This window comes from Suncus etruscus, chromosome X, assembly GCF_024139225.1.
Source record: "Suncus etruscus isolate mSunEtr1 chromosome X, mSunEtr1.pri.cur, whole genome shotgun sequence".
Taxonomy (NCBI): Eukaryota; Metazoa; Chordata; class Mammalia; order Eulipotyphla; family Soricidae; genus Suncus; species Suncus etruscus.
In genome coordinates, this window is record NC_064868.1 from 3,307,459 (window position 1) to 3,314,974 (window position 7,516).

The window sequence follows — 7,516 nt, forward strand, 5'->3', positions numbered from 1 at the left end:
GTTTTTCATTATATATTTGGCTAACCTGGGCTTCTTGTGGTTTGATAATGAATTTTATAATTGATTTTTCTAAGTCCTTAAAGAATGCTGTCTAAATTTGGATAGGGATTGCATTGAATCTGTATAGCAATTTAGGTAAGTTAGTCATTTTGAATATGTTGATTCTTCCTACCCATGAGCATGGGATATTCTTCCATATCCTTAGGTCCTCTTAAATTTTTTTCTGAATTGTTTTGAAAAATTTTAAACTTTTTTTCTCTTTATTTAAACATCTTGATTACAAATATGATTGTGATTAGGTTTCAGTCATGTAAAGAACACCCCCCTTCACCAGTGCAACATTCCCACCACCAATGTCCCAAATCTCCCTCCATCCCACCCCACCCCCACCTGTACTCCAGGCAGGCTTTCCAGTTCCCTCATTCATTCACATGATTATGGTAGATCTCTGTGTAGTTATTTCTATAATTACACTCACCACTCTTTGTGGTGAGCTTCATGAAGTGAGCTGAAAGTTCCAGCCCTCCTCTCATTGTCTCTGAGGATTGTTGCAAAAAATGACTTTTATTTTTCTTAAAACCCATAGATGAGTGAGACTATTCTGTGTCTCTCTCTCCCTCTGACTTATTTCACTCAGCATGATAGATTCCATGTACATCCATGTATAGGAAAATTTCATGACTTCATCTCTCCTGACGGCTGCATAATATTCCATTGTGTATATGTACCACAGTTTCTTGAGCCATTCGTCTGTTGAAGGGCATCTTGGTTGTTACCAGAGCCTGGCTATTGTGAATAGTGCTGCAATAAATATAGGTGTGAGGATGGGCTTTTGTGTTGTATTCTTGCATTGATTGATATGATCATGTGGTTTTGTCATTCTTTTGTTGATGTGGTATATGATATTGATTGATTTGCATTTGTTGAACCATCCTTGCATTCCTGGAATGAAACTCCCTTGGTCATGATATATAATCTTTTTTATGTATTTTTAGATTTGGTATGCTAAGATTTTGTTGAGGATTTTTGCATCCATGTACATTAGTGAGATTGGTTTATAGTTTTCTTTCTTGGTGAGGTCTTTGCCAGCTTTGAGAATGAGTGTGATATTAGCCTCATAAAAGGAGTTAGAGAATATTCCTGTTTTGTCAGTGTTCAGGAAGAGCCCGAGGATTAAAGGTAACAATTCTTCTCTGAATTTTTGATAGTATTCACTGGTAAAACCATCTGGTCCTGGACTTTTTTCTTGGGGGATTTCTTTATTACTCTTTCTATTTCCTTAGATTGGCCTGTTTAGGCTCTCTACAGCCTCCTTTTTACGTCTTGGATAATGACATTTTTTCTTTATATTTTTCTTTGTTTTTCTTTGTTACTATTTATATTTCCTTAGATTGGCCTGTTTAGACTCTCTATAGCCTCATTTTTACATCTTGAATAATGACATTTTTTCCAGAAACCTGTCGATTTTTCTGGGTTCTCTAACTTAACTGAGAACAGTTGTTCATATTAATCCCTCATGATGTCTTGGTTTTCTTGAGGTTCTGTTGTAATCTCTCCCCTATCATTTTTGATTCAATTTGTTTGGGTGCTCTTCCTTTTTTAAGAGAAAAAGCAGTCTTTTTTGTGAGTCTTGCCAGTGGTTTATCTATCTTGTTTATTCTTTTGAAGAACTAGTTCCTAAACGTATTGATTTTTTGTATTGTTTTATTTGTTTCTATGTCATTTATTTCTGCTCTGGTCTTTATTATTTCTTGTCTTCTACCTGTGTTTGGTGTTCTTTGCTGCTGTTTTTCCAGCTCCTTAAGGTACTCCTTTAAGCTGCTGATTTTGTCATTTTTCTCTTTCCTAATTTGATGATTTGCTATTAGTTTCCCCCTAATTATTGCTTTTGCTGTGTCTCACAGATTTTGACAATTTGTTTCTTCATTGTCATTTGTCTCAAGGAATCTTTTTATTTCTTCATTTAATTCCTCTTTGAACTAACTGTTGTTGAGCAGCATGTTGTTTAATCTTCAGGTGTTGAATTTTCTCCACACCTTCTTTTACTGACAATCTTGATCTCTGTTGTTTTGTGATCTGATAGGATGCTTCTTTAATAATCCTTATATTTGTTACTTTGTGAAAATTGGATTTATATCCTGAGGTGTGGTCTATTAAAGAATGTTCCATGTGTACTTGAGAACAATATGTATTCTGCTCTTTGAGATGTAGGGCCCTGTATATATCCATTAGTACTAGTTCTTCTAGTTTCTCATTTAGTACTCTTATTTCTTTGATAGATTTCTACCTAGTGGATCTGTCTAATGGTGATGATGGTGGTGAAGTTTCCTACTAGTATAATGTTTCCTTTCATATGTTTCTCTAGGTTTGTGAGAAAGCTCCTTATGTATTTTGCTGGCATTTTATTTGGTGCATAAATGTTGATCAGAGTTTGTACTTCTTGGTCTAATGTTCCACTGATCTATAGTGACCCTCTTTGTCTATGACCACTTTGTTGAGGTTGAATGCAATTTGGTCTGCTATAAGAATGGCTGTCCCAGCTTTTTTGTTTCTATTGGTTTGAGTAATTGATTTCTATTCTTTTATTCCATGGCTGTGTCTATCCTGTTCTTTTAGGTGTGTTTCATGCAGGCAACAGATATCTGGTTTTTGTTTTCTGATCCAAACTTCTACTCTGTGTCTTTTAATGGGGGAGTTTAGTCTGTTGAAGTATTTAAGGAGATTATTAAAAGAGAGAGTTGTTGTACTATTACATTGTTTAGTGTTGTTTTTGTTACAATTGGGAGTTTAGGTAGTGTAATTTATTTCTGAGTAGTTAGGTTGGTTTGGTTAATGCTAATAGTGTGCGTTTTTTTAGTCTGAGAATGTTTTTATTCCTCTCTTCCATGTGAATGAGAGTTTTGTTGTGTAGTGTACTATAGGTTGAAAGTTTCTTTCATTAAATAATTTAAATATGTTGTTCCCTGTCTTCTTGCTTGAATTGTATCAAAGGCAAGGTCTGGTTTGATTCTCATGTTTCTTCCTTTGTACTTGAGGTATTTTTATCTGTAATTGCTTTAAAGGATTAATCTTTCCCTTTGTTTTTTTTTTTTTTTTGTCATTTGGATTACTATATGTCTTTGTGTTGGTCTATTAAGGTCTATTTTATTTGGAACTATTTTGCTTCTTGGATTTGCTCAGGTGCCTCTTTTCAGAGAGTGGAAAAATTTTCTGCTATTATTTCCCTCACTACTTGCTCTTCCCCGTTCCCTTTTCCCTTCCCTTCTGGTATTTCTACATTCTTAGATTATTTCTTTTGTCTTTTTTCATTAAGTACCTTACTTTTTCTTCCAATGTGTTTTTTTCTTTTTTGTCTTCCAATGTTTTGTGTTTCATTTCTTTGTTGACTTCTTTGTTGTTTCTGGCTTGTAATTTTGTCTTTCCGTTCATGAATACCTTTCTCTATGTGTGCAATTATTCTATGTGGCTTGGTAGCATGGTTTTTAGTTTCTATAGTTCTCTTTGTATGAACTCTCTCATCTTATGACAGAACTCTTCTTTGAGTTGGGTGAATTGTTCATATATGTATTTTTATTTATTTGGTTAATGATTCTTTGAATTACATTGCTAAGATATTAAATGCTGATTTTAGTTCTTCATCTATTGAGTTTTGGAGAGCTTGGAAATCTGTTAAAGTTTCACTATGTATCTTCAGCTTTCAAAGTCTTCCTTAGTCTCCCATTTTTCTTTGTATAGGGTATGTTGGGGTGTTGGAATTTCATGGTGTTTTTCTTAAAGTGGTCTGTGGTGGCTGGAGACCTCCTCTGCCCTGAGACATATAAGCGGGTTTAAGGCAGTGGGGGTTGGGCCTTGTCTCAGGTCTCCCTCTGCTAACTCACCTGAGGCATGACCTGCCCAGAGCTTTCCTCTATCCTGCAGCTTCTGAGTGAGCTGGGTTACAGAGGCAGGGGTTGGGCCTGGTCTGAGGTCTCCTTCTCTGCTAACTCACCTGTGTGTGGTGCGACCCACCCAGATCTGTCCTCTATCCTGCAGCTTCTCTAGAGTATATTTTTTCTTTTTTTGCCACACCTGGTGTGCTCCAGTTTACTCCTAGCTCTGTGCTAAGGGATCACTCCTATTATGCCTCACAGTGCCATATATTATTCCAGAGATCATATATGGGCCATTTATATGCTTGGCAAAGTACCTGCCATACTATTTCTCCAGTCCCTAAGGTATATTTTATCATAATATCTTAGCTTCTGTTATGTTCTTATAAAACCCTTCACATTTAAGTGTTGCCATCATCACTGTCCTAACTAATTGACGAAGAACAAAACATCATTTTATGGCTTTCAACTACCATCACAGGAATATCACTTTTTCAGAATAATTTTTATTTTGACCAAAATGGATTACAAATCTTTCACGGTAATATTTTAGGCATATAATGACATTGAATCAAGGGCATTCCAATCACCAATGTTGTCCTCCCTCTACCCGTGTTTCCAACATGCATCCCATATCCCCATATTTTAACCCTTGGGCTGCTAGTATAAGTGGTCCCCTCTGTGTCTAGCTTGTTGTAGATTAAATATCAATTCTGTTATCATTGGCTTTGGATTTGGTGTTTAAGTCTGATAATTTTTTATTCCTACTTAATGTTCATATGACTGTTTGGTCTAGGTACCCTCCATTATTTCCCCTTAATTTGTATTTTTAAACAAGATAGTTTAAGTTATGTGGTTCTGTTTGAAGGAAGAAAAAAGATAAAATGGGGCAAAAATCAAACAGGCAAAAAATGGGAAAAGTTCTTAAGCTATGAATATCAATTTAAGAGAAGAAAGGGAAAAAAGAAAGGAAAAAACATAACAACAAAACAAAAATCAAACAAACAAACAAAAAAAAACAAAAAGCACCACAGCATTAAAGACAACAACCATGCAATAATCACAGTCCTGAAATAAAACAAAACAAAGCACAAGAAAGAAAAGAAAAAAAAACAATAACAAAACCAAAAAGTAATCATTTTGTGTTTCTTCTTTTTTTGCATAGGCACAGTAAATATTGGGGAGAATAGAAAGGGAATTCCGTTGGCCGAAGAGATACAGGATTTCTCTCCCTTGAAGTATACTGTCATAGAAATAACTACAGGCTCTGTATGTGTTATTTTACTCTCCCCTCCTTCCTTTTATGGTGTCTGGAAACTTTTTGCTATGTCGAGGATAATAAACTCAAGACTCTATAGCTAGAGATCTTGGTATTTGCACAGGCTCCTAAAGTGAAGTCCTTTTTCATTTTACGGTTTTAGAAATTCTGTTCCATCACCTTTGTTTTAATCAGTCTTCTGTAGTTGGCAGTCTTGGTTTTTGCACTGGTCCTAGTATAAAGCTTAGGATAGTCTTTCATTATGTTTCCAGAAGATCTGCTCAGTTGCAGTTGTCTCAGTCAGACCTCTGGAATTAGAGATCCTGGTTGTTGTGTAGATAGTAAGCCAAAACCTAGACTAGGGTCTTTTTTTATTGGTCCCGGGATAAGTCCTGCCCAGTCATGGTTGTCACAGTCAGTCTTCTGTAGATAGCGATCTTGGCTTTTGCACAGATCAAAAGATGGCATGTCTTCTTATTTCATCTTATCATTAGGTGGTGAGGTAAGACAGCCTGCTCTTAGATCAAGTTGTTGCCATTTCCTCATTGTCAGGATGTCATATCAATGCAGGAGCATGTTGGTGTCAGAGCAGAATTAAGAATGTCCCAGAAGGAGTTTGGTTCCTGGAGCTGTTACGGAGAACTGTGTCAGTTCTATGTCTGGGATCTAGGTTTTGGGGTTGAACGGTTGATCTCTATTCCCCTGGAGTCTAAGTTGGTCCAAATGACTTATGTTCAAGGTGAAAAGTGCCTTTGTACCGTAAAATGTATCAGTTCTTATCCCTAGTAGATAAGAGTTTGTTTCTATATGTAAAATTTCCCTCATTTTAGTATGCTTTTGCAAGAAGAAATGGTGCTATATTATATTTCTGGTGCATTTAGGGGTGAGAGTCTCAGGCTCCATCCTCTCTGTGCCCTGGTTTTGACCTGAGCTATTATCCCAGGCAAGACTTTTTCTTGTAGGATTTTGTACCAAGCAGAATCAAAACAAGTATTGTTAAGGAAGAGAAGAAAATGAAACAAACAATAAAAAATAATATATATATACTCATATATATAGAAAAATAAATAAAAACGAGTTAAAAAAGTAATTGAGAAGACTATACTTTCAGGGATCATTTCTATAGTATGTTACTAGAGAAGTTTCTGATTGTGAAGAGTACCCTTTTGCCATTGGAAGGGATAGAGGGAGAGGATGCAGTCTGAGTGGTTACAATAAAAAAAAAGTAATTGAGGGAACAAAGTGATGCAGGAGACTTCCTTGCACTTGGAGATAAATAGGTTAAGAGGTAAAATTATATAGTTCTTAAACTTATAAAGAAAATATAGGCTTCACCATTGTCTTTTGAGATATTCTTGTGGGGGGGTGGAATCTAGGGCATATTTTCATTACACACCCTGGTCTTGTTGAGTTTGAGAAATGATTTGTATCAGGGCTAGAGTAGAATTCTTGCACTGGGGCTCCTTCTGGAGTTGAGTCCGATATCAAGCAACAATCCATATTTGGGGGGGTGAGAAGTAGTGCCAAGGAGCATGAGTCAGCAGGGAAGGGTTGTTGGTTGTAGTTTCTTGCCGGGGGATGAGATGTGGGGCTGAGTGGGTGTCCCTTTGCTTGGGAGCTGAGTTATGGCTTACTGGGGCATTATTGATAACTAATGGCTTAAGAAATGAGGGTAAAGAGTGTTAATAAGGTGGAATATCGGATTAGAAATGGGGGGATGAAGGGATAATAGAATTTCTGAAGGGGAGGTGAGGAGGGATAGTATATAGGAGAGGCTATATACACTATAGGCATGGATTGTTTACAATTTAGGTTTGGCTCTCAAAGAGGAGTCCTCTCATTATGTACACATGCCCACATAAAGACATACATTTGTGATCTGTTCTTAAGATGTTGTTAGAAGTCTGACCCTTATAGGATGGACCTGAGCTCTCAAGGACTGGTTGAATTAAGATAAATAATTAGTTTATGTATAGCTTGTGAAAAAGAGGAAGGGAGAGCAAAAAATAACAGAGAGTAGAATGGAAAAATAGGTAAATATCGTAAAAATTAAAGTAAAAATTTTATAACTCAAATAAAAGAGATTTGGTCAGTGCATCGGAATTGGGAGATTTTCCCAGTTTCTAGGCATTTCATGGATGGTGGGGTTGGGCCTTGTTAAATGAAAGTTTCAGGGTTATATAATGGCTGGAGCAGTTTAAGATACACATAGGTTTCATGTCTCAAATACTAAACAATGTGTTAATGAGGCCTACCTATGTAGGTGGCTATCCTATGTAGTATTGTCCGCTGCATCTTATGTATCAAAGTTTCTTTCCTGAAGAGAAACTAACAGTGTGAGTTTTATTTGATATAGATTGAATTGATGAGGAGGAGGAAGAACAGAAAG

General features: G+C 36.3%; 1 pseudogene; it reads left to right on the forward strand.

The window, feature by feature from the left end:
- The first annotated feature begins 6,222 nt into the window (after positions 1-6,222).
- LOC126000067 (uncharacterized) lies at positions 6,223-6,337 on the forward strand (annotated as a pseudogene).
- Positions 6,338-7,516: the final 1,179 nt, after the last annotated feature.